Consider the following 16,037-nt stretch of genomic DNA (forward strand, 5'->3'; position numbering starts at 1 on the left):
ACATGCATTCAAGAACACTACTTAGAGATCACTCCTTGAAAGATAATGGCCTAGAAGGCTACAATGCTCAAGGAAGTCTCATTGACTTACAACAAGATTTAGACTGCAATATGGAAGAAGTGAGATGCAATAATAACATCTCCAAATGCCTAATGATAGTTCCAATTAAGCACAATTGTCTGCTCTGTAATAGCAATCTCTACTCAATCAAGATACTAAAATATGAATCCTTGTTTGCACATACACCACTCTCTAATAATGCAGACATAGCCTTGATACCTAAATTACATGACAATATCACTTATTTATACAATTCATTGACCATGACAACAAGGTCGGCTAAACCCTCAACTCACAATTACAAAATTACATCACACGATACAAAGATCGACCAACCGGCCAATATAATGATATACATGACATAACATGGTCCTAAATCAAATCTGCAAACATGTAACACCACCGGAAATCATGCTAAGATCAACTACAACACCCCACAATACCAGGAAAACCACATAACATGAAGAACATCACCGGATCCGCAAAATCACCAAAATTTTTCACAATGATCAATGTGGTTCATAAAAAAAAGGACACAATTAGGAAACAACGGGAATCGCATTAGAATCATCAGTAATAGTTGCACCAACACCAATTATCAAATCTTCCTCTATCAACATCTGAAACTCATGAACACTTAAACAACAACAACTATTATGAAGAAAGATAACTTGAATAACACAAAATCATGAACCATATGAAATGAAGATTTAGAGGGCCATACCAAACAATATCCCAAACACTTAGCTGAAGATCTGACCTCATCAAAATATATCGAAGGAAATATTGAACTCTATAAACCACCGATCAAAAAAACAAACTGCAAACTAGATCATATGATATGATCAATTAAGCTTCTCAGATCACCAAAACCAATACAAAATAATATACTGATACTATAAATACTCCATACACTAAACCATAATCCTAATAAACCAATATGCAATCACTGAAGCAGGAATATGTTAACATCGATGACAACAACATATCCTTGCATCAATAATGTCCAACAAAAGAAAATGAGGGGAGAAAGAGAGGGAACACAAATTGGTTAGAGAGGGGGGTGATGGTTTATGTTTAAGGATGAAATAAGAGGATTTCAAAAAGGACTAAGGTTCAATCACTCATCATGGTTGATATTAGTAAGGTGGTTGTAAATTTCTATAGCCTGGTGCAGTCACGGTTAGGAGGCATCTCAATGAGATCTATCCAGACCGTACAACAAGAGTAAAGACAATGAAAGAAAGACAAGCTGATGGAGGCAATGCATAACTAAATTTAATATATCATGAAGATTAATTACAATCTGTCAGCAACATGTGGGCTAGAAGATTTGGCTCCCTAGATTGATACAAACATACTCAATTACAGTCTTGGTCTTTACAAGACCACTTAACTTTAAGATAGATCTTTGTCATTTCCCAGAACCTCCTACGACAAGATAAATTACATTGATTTATATGGTTTGGAGGGATGTAGGTCATCCCAAGAAGAATCGACCAATGATGAACAAGATGAAACATGTAAAACCACCAAGTCGGCCTCCGCCAATGAAAATCCTTTGAAAAATCCATAGAATGAAGTGTGGATCAAAAGGAAGCTCAACCACATGCCAAGGAATATTGGAGCAATGTGTTAAGGCTCCATAAGCTAAGGAAAGGATCCGCAAGATTTGCCAACAAAAAATAGGCCCAAGCAGTTTTGATGTTCTAAGCTAGAAAATTATCTTGGAATCCGAAAGCGTTAACTTGTAGGAAAAAGATCCAAACATTCGGCAGTTCAGGAACAAGGAAGATAATCATAAACAAAAAATAAACTGAAAAAGAAATATTTATGGTTGATGCAAGATTGCCAAGAGCTGGGGATATCCTACATCATATCCTCCTTTAACTTTCTCTTGTAATAGTTATCTTCCTTAAATAGGATAAGATAGATTTCCAAATAAATATTAATTTTGGTGGAGGATGAGTGCTCGGCTAATTCTAACTTGTGAACTCAACATGACTGATGTCACCAATGCGATCTTTGATTCTAGTGTTGAAAGAGTGACATGTTTTGCCTCTATATAAGGCACCAGAAGAACAAACCACCTTGTAGTCTCCTGAGTCTAAGAGAGCCTCTTTGGTGTCTTTAAGAGGGGGTATCCTATTTCTTAAAACTAAAGGGGTTTCAAGGCACAACAAAGAAATTTTTTGATAAGGATTTTGGAGATCAATTAAAACATGAAGCATCTTGAAAATGATAAAAAGCCTTAAATAATCAAAATTAAATAATATTTATTCTTTTTAGGAGATTTCATTTTACTTTTAATTTTTTAAACATTATTCTACCTACAAGGGTTTAATATAAAGTTAGAATTCTCTTCACATTTTTATTTTAAATCTCTTTTCACAAGAATATGGATGATTATAGTTATTAACAAATTTATATTTTAAAGTTTTTTGTATAAAAAATACATTGCAGATTAACAATATTTATTATTATATTAAATTTGTTATAAAAAATTATTTAATTAGTACATATTATCTTTTATATAATAAGAATTTATAAATTTATTTCAAAATAATATTTTAGTTTATTTATACTATATATTGTATAGTATAAATTGAAAAATATTATATTTTATATATTATTATATTTAGTTAATAATAATTACATATAATTTATGCAATATTTAAATTTAATTAAATAATTTAGTATGATATATAATAATAAATATAATTTAAATATATTTTTAAAATAACTTTAATATACTTTTCAATAAAAAAATATTAAAATTTCTAAGCATATAAATATTTTAATATTTTACTTAGTATTATATGTAAAAATCATAATATATTAATTATAATTATTTTGATTTATAATTAATAAGATATGTTATATAGAACATAATCTATTATTAATATATATAACAAATATGAAAATAAGGATTTAAAAATCGTGTGTGTACATACATATATGCATATCATATTTATATATAATATCATAATATGAAAGTTCTTAAGATTTTAAAAACTAAAATAATATAAAATAATATCAAAATATAATTAACTATTTATTAAGTTGTTATTATATTGGGACTACAAGGTGGAGTGTAATCGCACAAGCATGTTAATAAAAAATATTAACTTAAATAATTTTATACCTAACAAAAGTAAAATAATGTATGAATAATATTTTAATACTACCAAGATTAAAATTTTAAATTACTCTTAAGATTAAAAAACTAAAATCTAAAATATAAGTTATAAATAAAACTTTTTTATTTTAGTAATTATATACTATATTTGTTGAATAATTAGACTCATTTTTTATTAGTCATATGGTTAAGTTCTATAGTGTAAATTATCATAAATAATTTCTATTCTTTGGTGTGATATGATGTTTTAAAAAATAGCTTAAATTAGATAATACTATAATAAGATTAATTATAGTTATTATTTTTATATAATTTATGGAATACTAGCATAGATATCTTAAATACACCTATCAAAAGACATTGAGAGATAGTTGTTTAAGATGTTTGTGTCAAATTTTTTTTTTAGATTAGATAGTCGCCTCATACTAATATCTCTCAATGTCTTTTAGATAGATGTATTTAAAATATCTACACAAGTAAATTGTATTTATTATTGATATGTGTTATAACTATAATATAATATTATATTAGTTGTCTATATCACCTTCTTTCTCTCACTCATGCCATCCTTATCTCTATCTCACTATCTCTAGCTTTTCTATATCTATATGTTTCTCTACCTCTCTCTTTTCTATATCTATTAGTTGTTTGTATCTTTCTCTATATCTATATTATTTCACTCTATCTCCGTCTCACTCCTCTCTATCTCCTTCTATCCATAGCTCTCTAGCATTATCTACATCTCTTACTATTTCCTCTTATTCTATATCTTTATTATATGTACCTCTTTCTCTTATTCACTCCTCTCTATCTCTTTCTAACCATATCTTCCTCTATCAATATCACTTCTCCACTCTCTCTCACACACATTCTCACTCCATCTTTCCATCCATCTCTCCATTTGTATATCCTCATCTCTACTTATCTATCTCCATTTCTCTAGATACATCTCACTCCTCTCTTTATCTCCTTCTATACTTATCTTTCTCTAACCCTATCTGCCAAACTCTATATCTCTCCCATTCTTTCTATATCACCTTCTATTGATATCTATTTCACTCTCCTTTTCCCTCTCCATCTCCCACTTCTTTCACATCTCTTGCTTCCTATATATCTCTTTATCTTGCTATCTCTATCCATATGTATCTCTCCCTATATCTCTCTTTGTATCTCCATCTATTTTGATCTTACCTCCCTCTCCCTCTTTCTATATTTATCTCTTATCTATTCCTCTCTCCTCCATCTCAATCTCTATCTTCTCACCCCCCTATCGTACTCTTCCTATATTTCTCCTTCGCTTCCTCTCTATCTCTATTGGAAACATAGCTTGAGCCTATTGGTAATGGAGCCTAATAATCCATTACACCATATTTGGATCCCTATAAGTGGATGCATAGTTTATTTGAAGCTAACTCTTCTTTATTGATGCATATGTTGCACAAACAATATCATTTGCTACAGGCCCTACTAATTGACCTTATGTACTACATGTGTATGTAAAATATAGACTAATTTTTCTCCTAATCAACCTTCCAAACCTCTTCGACCTACCCATTGCACCAGAAAAATACAATTACAAGTAATTATATGTTCATAACCAACACACAGAGCATTTAACGAGTTCAATTCCCATCCCTAAGCTAAACAGACTAGGGATATCATAGGAAAATTAGAAAGGTTCCTAGAAAATGTGACAACCCGCACCTATCTAAAAAGATGAATTATTTTTTCACTCTTCTATAAGATAGAAATCTTGGAGTACTATTATTTCAAAACTCTGCAAAACGCAGAAAGGGAGGATTTGTTAATATTGTTAGTTTTGGAAGGTTCTTAATATTCTTCCATGAAGATCTAGAGGAAATTTTCTTCCACCACTCTTCAACATGACTCCATTTCTCACCCAGAGATTCCTCGGGACAAACGTTCAGTATATAATCAGGCCTGCAAGGGTGTAAGATGTTTCTGCCAAGCACTTGCTGTTTCACAACCTCTCATCATAGACATCTAATACCTTCCCCAGCTCTCTTGGACGCTGCATTTTGCGAAGAGAAGTCGACAAAGTAGTGCATTCAATTTTGGTTCTTGAACTTCAAGCCATTTCTCAAACTCCTTTTTATCCTTCTCATTCTTGCCCAGCTTTCAGTAGTGCCTTATGATATCCCTTAACACTTTACCTGCACAATACCACATGGAAAATGATTGTTCACACTAACCACGTAAGTTTTGAATAAAAACGTGGAAATGGATAATCTTTAATACCGACAGAGTGTTTACAGATATGCCATGAATAGAATTACATCCAAAATGAAACTTTGCGCTACCCAAATCAGGTCTAAATATATAAATTGAATATATCATACAGAAAGTGATAATCTTTGTGACAAAAAAATATGTTTATACACACAATCTATATATCATATAAGGGTTGAATATTTAAATCATCCTATTCAGATTTTTATATACAGGAAGCTCATCATCAACTTTTTAATAATCATTTACGATTTCTGAAAGTCATAAAAATGACCTTAACGTTCTTCTATTCTATTCAATATATCACATGAGAATTAAAAACTTGGACAAAACAAATCACGGCAAGGTATACTCAATAAAATATATCACACTGAAGGGGCAAGCTTAATCTAACGAAATGAGATCGCTCTATATAAAATGAATGTTTGAAATTGGAAAAAAGACTGTAGACTACCCATGTAACAATTAATATCATTACTAAAGAGCGTGACCTCTCCAATCCCGGACTACTGGAACATTTCCAAAGCGCTGCGTGACACAAATACAAATTACAAACAACATAACCCGCTTTAGCACTTGTGCAACCAACAACCGAAAAATATTATATTGTAAGGAAGGTAGGTCCCATACATGTAAAGCCATGAACCCTGGTTTCTTCTCTACATTAACAAAAGGGCATTCAATATTTTTCTCTTTCAGATATGCCAGCACCATTCTGCTTCAGGGAGCAGAGGGTGCTCCATACAATTTGACAGCTGTTTCATCTTGACAACTGTTTTTCTCATCGCTTTGGACTGCTCGGAGCGCTTCTCTGGGTGCCCCTACTTCTAGAGGCTTGAATGTCTTTTCTCTCCCTTCAGTGGTCCTTGATAATATGTCTCCAATATATAAGGTCTCGCCCTCCACTCTAGGTGCTTGTCAGGGTGGGAATCCTTCAATATGCTCTGTAGGTGCATCCTACTCTGCTCCAAAGGTTTCTAAATGCAATGATGTGGCTTCATTGAAAATTCTTCTTAGAAAGAAAATAGTCAGTCCTTAATGGTATTTCCCTCACAGAAATTTCCACTGGGGTTAAAGTTCAGCCCCAACTTTCATTATAGCTGATTTCAACTTTCATTGTTCTGTTGTATCTCTTTTCAGGTGTGTTGGTTTTGCAGAATTTTGGCTGTTTGGTTATGTCTCTTGCTATTTTGCTCTCCCTTCAGTTTGATGGTTCGACAGTATTACTCCTTTTTGCTTTTGTTGGTTATTCATTTGGTAACATCCTTACATTGTAAAAAGGTTTGGGCCCTGTCAAAAACCACACTTATCATAATTAAAAATAAAATGAATAAATCAGACAATAAAAAATATGAATCATAATATAATTTTTCAAATCTTTATGTTTGACTAAGGGTCATCCACACAAATTCGGTTCAAGTAGAAATATTCAGATCAATAAGGGTACAATGTGATCCCAATCAAGTAGATGTAAATCTATGTCTACCCATCCAACTAGACTATGTGAAATTGTGTGTGCGAGAGATTTCAATCATGCCAACTAATTGTAGACAACGGAACTACCCATTTAGCTATTCACCTAAGGATTCCCTACCATTGTAACTTAGAGCATCACTTGTCGCTATAGGTTATGCTAAAGGCTTGAGTATGGGGTTTTGAACAATTTTGTACTTACCTATTCTTTTGAGAGCCATCCTTCCCTTATAGTCTATCAAACAGCTAAGCATAAAGTATGATCCATCATCTATATGGTGCAACCCTCAAGATCCACATTCCACTAGAAAAAATCATTGAACCCTCTAGTTTAACTTTAAACATCCATTTCTTATATACTATTGGCACTAAGACTCACATACCACTAGTAGAAACTATCTAGGCTTCTAGAGTAAGAAGAGAAATCCATCACCTATATCTTACTAGAATTAAGTGTAGTGCACCAAACACACAATCTAGTACACATTACATAAAATTCAATTACTATCCATCAATTTGACTAACTAACCTTTTTTTTCTCTTATTTGTTGCAACATTTGACCAATAACCTAGTTGACGATGAATGAACTTGAAAGCAATGCATTATTACATTATTTCAATAATCGAAACATAATGTATGATTTCTTACCATTGTCCACCTCACATTACCTTGCAAAGTTTTTGTCTCATCTCCAATAACCTGTACATATGAATGTTTGTACAACTAAATGCACATTTTTAGATCATATCAACAATAAAATGAGAAATTATAAAGTTATTTCATGAAATAACGTTAAGTAGTACAATTGGTTTGACACATCATGACTAGATTTGTGAAGAGAAGCATAGAAATACCAAAGGGGTTACATCTTCATCAAATTTAATAGCTAAATTCAAACAATTTTTTTAGAAGATACTATATTTATCATCTATGTTTAATTCATAACTAATTTGATAATAATTTGTTCAATGCATAGAATATACAATAATGTGTAAATTATAATGGATCCCTACACTATATAATGAAATTACTTAATTAGCATTAAAACCATGACCCATAATAGATGAAATAGTATACACAAATCATGTAATAAAAGAGAGATTAACATGATTACCATCCATAGCATGAGAATCAAATTGGAATTTGCATCATGCCTTCACAACATAAGTAGAGCTAGTGAATAATGCAATTGTTAGTGTCTAATCTCTCTTCATCTCTTTGTGTGCACATCTATATAAATATGGCTTAATCCTAGTCCTCACCCTAAGTAGTTAGATTTGAATAAAAAATTAACATTGTTCCTTCACAATAGAAGTAGAACAAGTGAACAATGCAATTGAAGAGTGGTTGATCTCATTATTTAGATGCAAGTTTTTGATAATCCTCATGAACTAAAAATACAAGTAAAGAACTATTTAACAAGACTCTACATAGTTGATATCTAGTTGAATGAATTTAAGGTTGGATATAGAGTACTAGGAAGGTCTTGACACTAGAATCAACATTACAATCCATCTATCTCTCTTCATAGAAGTACAGAATCTACCTCACTTACTTACAAACAATCCATATTACTTATTAAATTCAACAAAAATATTATTAGCCCAAATTTATCAAAAACAAAATCTATAGATTAAATTTAACGAACAATAACTACAACAACAACAATAATAATAATAAGTTTATAATCACAACACACCATAACATTTTACGAGTTCTAAGTCTCATCCTTAATCCAAATTACAACGGGACTAAGGATCTCGTAAGATAATAAAAAAAAGTTCCTAGAAAAAGTTCCTAGAAAAGTGACAACCCAACCTCTTTAAAAAGAGGAATTGTTTTTTCACTGTTCTACAAGATGGAAATCTTGGATTGCCATTATTTTTAAAGTCTGCAAAACACACAAATAGAGGATTTGTTAATACTGAAGGCTCAGGCAGTCAGCCCTACAGTTCTAAGCTCTCCCGCTTTAACAAACAGAGGGCCTTCAGTTTTGGTATAAACGTCATCTATAAATTTAAGAATTGAACGACGGATTAGCTCAACAAGGCTGGGAGGCTTCCCTTTCAAGGACCGCATTTTCTTTATATACTTATCTAACTCTGTTACCAACTGCGTCTCAATATTTTCCATTGCCGTAGGCACTTCACAACAATCGGCGACGACATACTGACAAAATAATGAATTCAGTTTTTCAAAAGAGTTCACAATATCTTTTGTCGTTGACTTTTCATATTTCTTTTCACAGTGCATTATGATATCCCTTGACCCTGTACATACACAATATCACATGAGAAATGATTCTTTACACAACCACTAAGTTTTGAATACAAACATGGAAAGGGATAATCTTCAGTTCCCACAAAATGTCTTCAGATATACAATGAATATAATTACATGTAAATTGAAGCCTTTCACTACCTACATCAGTTCTAAATATATAAATTGAATATATTATACATAAACAGATAATCTACGTTACCCAAATCATGTTTATTCTCACAATTAATAAATCATATGGGAATTGATAATTTGAGTCATCCTAATCAGATTTATATATACAGGATGCTCACGATCAACTTATTAATAATCATTTACTATCTCTGAAACTCATAAAAATGACACTAACATTCTGCTATTCTATTGAATATATCGCATGAAAATTAAAAATCTGCACAAACCAGATCACGTCAAGGTATACCGAATAAAATATGCCGCGCTGAAGAGGACAAGCTTGATCTAACGGAATCAGGTCGGTCTATATAAAATAAATGTGCGATATTGAAGAAAAGTATATAGACTACCCATATAATGCTTAAAGATATATACAATTAATATCGTTACCCAATAGCCAGTCGTCTCCATCCCGGAGCACTGTAGCTTTTCCAAGTACAAATTACAAACATCATAACCCGCTTCAGCACTTGTGAAATAAAAAACCGATATTTTTAATATTATAAGGAAGGAAGGTCCCCTACTTGTAAAGCATTGAACGCTGCTTTCTCTCCTACAAGACGTTCGATTTGAATGTTATTTTTCTCTTTTAGATATTCTCGCAACATTTCGTTGTAGGGATCAGAGTGTACTCCATAGAGCTGGACAATTATTTTGTCGCGACCTGAGCGCATTACCGCACCCACCGTAGCGACGTCTTCAAAATGGTTTTTGTGACCTATTCCTTGGTGGCCCCATTGATTTTCCTTGCTGGGCCGTTTATTCTTGGTTCCATCCATTTTCCCTATCAGAAGCTCCAACAGCTGCTATGCATTTGAGAGGTTGTGATTGGATAGCTATTTATAGAAGAGGAGAGCATAGGCTACAAATGCAAGATAGCATTTGAGAGAGTTGTAATTCTCTACAGAGTTAGAGAATCGATGGCTACAAATGCAAAATAGGCATTGAACGACTGTGGAAATGATCTGAGTCATTCACGTCAAAATCAGAAGCAGGAAATTGCCGTAAATCAGATAGGGGCCTGAAGGAAAACGAATCATGGAGACAGAAAGTGGACAGGTGTAGTCTGTTCAACATGTAAGATAAAGTGTCCATACGCTATTGAGTGTAAGCGATGGTTTTATGAAAGGGGTTTTCTAAATATACTTAACTATATGTGAAGACGTGTTGTTTTCACCTAATCATCTAATTATCATGTAAATTTATTTTTTCATCTTTAGCGACTTCATCAAAACAATCATTCGTTTTTTTCCATCATCATTTAATTCTCTTTATCTTCTAGGATCTTACAGTCCATTCAATCTGCTTACCAACCTAATACTCTTATTATCGTCAGCTTATCAAATCATTAACATTTTGATTGAATTTCATATTATTCATTCAATTAATAAACTAACTATTCATAATTATCCATATATTTGTCCATTCGTTATCCAAATTAATTGAATATTAATTTTCATGTCATGTACACAGTAACAATATGTTCCCTGCACGCACCATTGGAAGATAACGTGTTCATATGGAATATGCCTCGAATGCTTTATTGTATTGAGCGTAAGAGATATGGTTTCAAGGAAGATGTTTTCTATATAACTAGCTATATGTCAAGACATGTAAAAGACATTTTCACTTAAATTATCAATTTATTGATTCTTCAATTATTTGTTTGACTTTATCATTTACTCATTCATTTTATCTAATAATCATTTAATCATTTACTTTCAAGGATCTTATAGTCCATTCAATCATATTACCACCTAATCATCTTTTTATCATTACCTTACCATCTAAGGGTCTTAAATGTCTAATATTTTAATTAAATAAGTTTCAAGTTATTTAATTAATTTTACATAATAAACTTGTTTCAGTTAATAAGTTAATTATTCATTATTATCTATAAATTTATCCATTTAATTAATTATTTCAACATATATTATCAAATTAATTGATTATTAATTTTTATCTCACGTGTATCAATAATTCAAACAATTAATTATTAGATTAATCAATTTTATGTCACATACTTATAAACTATATACTTTGTTTTGTGTTAGTCATTTGCTACCTTGATGTAGTTTTGACAAAGAAATTAATTATTAAATTAATTAATTTTATGTCACATTCTTGTAAATTCTATTCGACATTGCTACTACTAGGATATGTTGTTATCATTGAAGTCAACATATTCCTCTGATCTTATTGCTCTGGTTGTTGTAGATTGGTTTATTGAGATCATGGTTCGGTGTATGGAGTTTTTCTCGTCTCATTATATCTTTTTGTATTGGTTTTAGTGATCCAGAAGCTTAATTGATCATATCATGTGATCCGGTTTGTAGTTTGGTTTTTTTTATCAATGCTTTGCAAAGTGCGGTATTTCCTCCAGTACATTCCAGTGTGATCAGATCTTAAGTTGAGATTTTGGGAGGATGTTTTGGATGTTCATGCGTTGTTGTTGTTTGAGTGTTCTTGAGTTTCAGGTGTTGATCGATGAAGATTTGATAAGTGGTATTGGTGCAACTATTGTGGATGGTTCTAATGTGCTTGTTGGTGTTTCCTGATCGTGTTCTATTTGTTTTGGTGGTCTGCATTGTTAGGATTTAGTTAGATCTGGAGCAAATATAAATTAATAATTATATGCAGATACAAATAGAAAAGATGAGGAAAAATGCATAACATAGATAACACAGATATTTAATGCGATTCACCCAACATGGGATACATCCACCAAACACAACAGTCCAATATTTTCATATTATCCAGTAAATCAGTACAATACCATTACAATTGCCTTTTTACATTCTAGCCGCTTATAATAAGCAAGTTTTAGGGCAACACTCAAAGTCAATTATTTTTAGGGTTTTTTCAATGTCAGTTTTTTTCAACAAAAACAACCAAAAAAAATTCCTCGATGGCCATGCCCCCAAACCCTCCCTTTCTCAGGGGCTACCACCCTCGAACCCCTGCTCAGGGTCCGACTCGACCCCGAATGCCGACAATGATACATAACAAGTGTACATTAGTTGAATGATCATTTTTCATATATCAACAATCTCCCACTTGGAGAATGATCAGGCTCCACACCAAATGATCTCCCACTTGGAGACTGATCTTGGAAAATGTTGCTGAACTTGCAATTCCCACAGGATAAAACTCCTAGACTCGGTAGTACCTTAATTCCATGATGTTTAGTCAAGAATGCCAAGAGAAACTGAGAATGAAATCAGCTTCTTCCATGGGACTACCTTCATGAACATATCTGTAGGATTGTCACTTGTGTGAATTTTCTCAAGCAATAACCGACCATCCTCCAAAATAGACCGTATGAAGCAGTACCTGAGCTGAATGTGTTTTGTCCTTGAATAAAGAGTAGAATTATTTGCAAGATGATTGACACTCTAACTATCAATATAAAATGGGCTATCCTCCTACATCTAGCCCATTCCTCCAGAAAATGTTGTAACCAAATCATCTCCTTGCTAGCTTCGCTAGTAGCTACATACTTAGCCTCTATGGCTGAAAGCACAACAACCTTTTGTAGTCTAGAAATCCAACTAACTGCAATTCCCCCTATGGAAACAACATACCCTATAGTACTCCTCCTTGTATCAATATCACCTACTAGATAGGAGTCAACATATCATTGTAGAGTAGCATTTGATTCTTTGAAACATAATGTCTTGCTAAAAATTGTTAAACAGTTCAAATAATTGAATGACAACTAGGGCGGGGGGGTGAATCAGTTGTCTCAGATTACCAGAACCTTAAGTAATTAAAACCTTAATACAAGAATGCATAAACCAAATACCAAACTAGCACATAAAGCAGTTAAGAATAAACAATAATCAGAGAATAAATACCATCCACATGACACCAAGATTTGTATGTGGAAAACCTGGTAAAGGGAAAAACCATGGTGGGAAGCCTACTCATCTCTAGCAAAGACTGGGTTTTTATTGTTATCAAGGATGATTCTCTAGAACCTGTCATTGAAGCAACACATATTGAGGAAAAGGCTTTGGCTGCTAAAATTGAAGAAAAAGATGAATTGATCATAAACAGTGGATGCTCGCATCACATTACTAGTGACAAGAGAATTTTTTTTATCATTGCAAGAATTTGATGGTGGATTGGTTAGATTTGGAGACAACAAGGCATGTAGGATCAAAGGCAAAGGAACAATATCTTTTGATGGTAAGACTGATACTAATAATGTTTACTATGTTGTAGGCTTAAAGCATAATCTTTTAAGTGTAGGGCAGATGGTGGATAGAGGATTTCATTTGCAATTCAAGGATGGAAAATGCAAAAATATCAATAAATTTGGATTGGAGATTGCTTTTGGAACTCAGACCAAAGGTAATATGTTTGATTTGAATTCAAATGAGAAGGCTTACTTGATTGCTCAAATTGATTAAAGTTGGTTATGGCATAAGAAGATGTGTCATATAAATTTTGATTGTAAAGTGAAGATCAGTTCAATACTGGCTATCAAAGATTTGCCTAAAATCATTAAACCTCATTATCTACTGTGCAGAGAATGTCAAATGGGTAAGCAATTTAGAACTTATTTCAAAAGTATACATGATAAATCTAATGAAATTCTTGATCTTTTTCATACTAATTTGTGTGGACGAGCAAGGACAAAAAGTTTTCAAGGTGATAAATATTTTATGCTACTTATTGATGATTATTTTAGAATGATGTGGGTAGCATTTTTGAAAAAAAATATGAAGCTCCTAAGAAATTGAAAATCTTGAAAGCTATGGTTGAGACCAAGACATGACTGAAGATAAAATGATTAAGATTGAATCATGGCGGTGAGTTCATATCTGTTGAATTCAACAACTTATGTGAGGAATGGTATTAGGAGACAACTTTCTGCATCTAGAACCCCACAACATAATGGATCGATGGAAAGGAAGAATAGAACAATTTTGGATGCAACAAAGACTATGATAACTAAAGCTAAATTACCTGATATCTATTGGAGAGAGGATTTCAATACCATTGTATACACTTTCAACATAGTACACATTAAAGGTGATACCGATAAGACTCCTTATGAATTATGGTTTGGTCATACTCTTACTGTCAAATATTTCAGAATTTTTGGAAGAAAATGTTACAATAGAAGAGATGATGTATTAGGAAAGTTTTATCCTAGAAGTGATGAAGGAATACTTTTGAAGAACAAAGCATATAGATGTTACAACAAAAGATTGAATAGGATAATGAAAAGTATAAATATCATGGTAGATGAGCATGGCAGTAATCAGATCAAAGCTTATGATTATGGACCGAAAGATGAATTTATTAGACCTAAACTGGTAATGCAAGAATCAATTCAGAATAGTGAACCAATGACTCTGGTAATATCAAAAAATTAAAGAGTAATAGAGGAACAATAAAATGAGTCAACAAATCAAGAAAATTCAAAGACTCACAGGTATGTAAAGGTAAATGATTATAAAGATCAAATTATTGGAGATGAAAGGAAAGGTATAATTATTGGCATATTGATGCACAAGATGATGTGATGTGTAGATGATTGGTAAAGTTCATATAAGGAGACTGATGGACTGTTGGTGATGATATAATTATGATATGATGTTTGATGACTTTTATTGTGTTGTCATCGATGGCAACTATTTGCATTGTGTGTCATTGATGTCAACAGGTATAAAAGGACAACCAATATGAGAGTAGTATTGACATGCAGTCATTTATGTCAACTAGTGTTGCAGGTCAACGGTTAGGAAGAGAATGTCATTTAGAGGAATGACCACTGGATTCATTGGTACACAAGTTAGTGTTTGATTTATGTGGATGGTATGGACAGGTTACTAGTATAGTCTATCACAGGTAAGGAGAAGATGTCAACTAGTAAGTGATGTGTTGACATGGAGAAGATAAACTAACCAAGTGAGTGGTTGAGTGGTTGAAAACTGACAAACTTATGACTAGTATACAAATAGGATGATCAAGGTGCTTGAGCTATTATTTATGATGAAGAGGAAGAATGTTACCTAAATCACATCAACACAAGAGGAGAAAGATGTATTGGTCACTGATATGTTGCATGGATGTAGAACAACAAGACTCCCACCAGATAAACATGTAGTCACCATTTGATGAGATGGATGATAGTGAATGTGCCCACACTAGATCACATGTGCCTCTTTGAAGATATGTTGCATGAACAGGAAAGCCACATGAGTGCATTATAGGATGTAGATGACAAGGATCCACTCTCACTGGTAAGTAGAGCTTATCTCCTATTATGCAAAGTGTGTATCATGGTTCTATGAAATAAGGAAGATTAGGCAAAGACAAGTATGTGAAGGATCACACCGGATCTATCAATGAATCAAACGAATGCCTCAAGTGGATGAAATCAGGGATATGCACTGAACCGATAGAGAAGGCATGTTGAGTTGTTGGTACAGAGATTGAAGGAGATGGGTTTGTCACTTTGGCAAACCGGTTGAGATATGGTGTGATGAAGAAGAAGGAAAAGCTGAGAAGCTATAGACAAAGGAAAATGGTCGGATTGAAAATGGAGTCAGTTGAAGGTTGATGACATAGTGTCATCAAGAGGTTTTACCAGTATGTATGTCCACCGGTAATATGATCAAGGTACAGATGCATAAGACTTCCATC

General features: G+C 32.7%; 2 long non-coding RNA genes across 2 annotated transcripts; both read right to left on the reverse strand.

Annotated features, from left to right (window-relative positions):
* Positions 1–5,900: 5,900 nt before the first annotated feature.
* On the reverse strand, positions 5,901–8,584 carry LOC131859985 (uncharacterized). Its single transcript, XR_009359556.1, has 2 exons — positions 7,572–8,584; positions 5,901–6,739 (listed from the first exon to the last, which is right to left on the reverse strand). It is a non-coding gene; the product is annotated as an uncharacterized LOC131859985 (long non-coding RNA).
* Positions 8,585–8,591: 7 nt separating this feature from the next.
* Positions 8,592–10,154, reverse strand: LOC131859986 (uncharacterized). Its single transcript, XR_009359557.1, has 2 exons — positions 9,625–10,154; positions 8,592–9,193 (listed from the first exon to the last, which is right to left on the reverse strand). It is a non-coding gene; the product is annotated as an uncharacterized LOC131859986 (long non-coding RNA).
* Positions 10,155–16,037: the final 5,883 nt, after the last annotated feature.

The sequence above is a fragment of the Cryptomeria japonica genome, chromosome 11 (genome assembly GCF_030272615.1).
Source record: "Cryptomeria japonica chromosome 11, Sugi_1.0, whole genome shotgun sequence".
Lineage (NCBI taxonomy): Eukaryota > Viridiplantae > Streptophyta > Pinopsida > Cupressales > Cupressaceae > Cryptomeria > Cryptomeria japonica.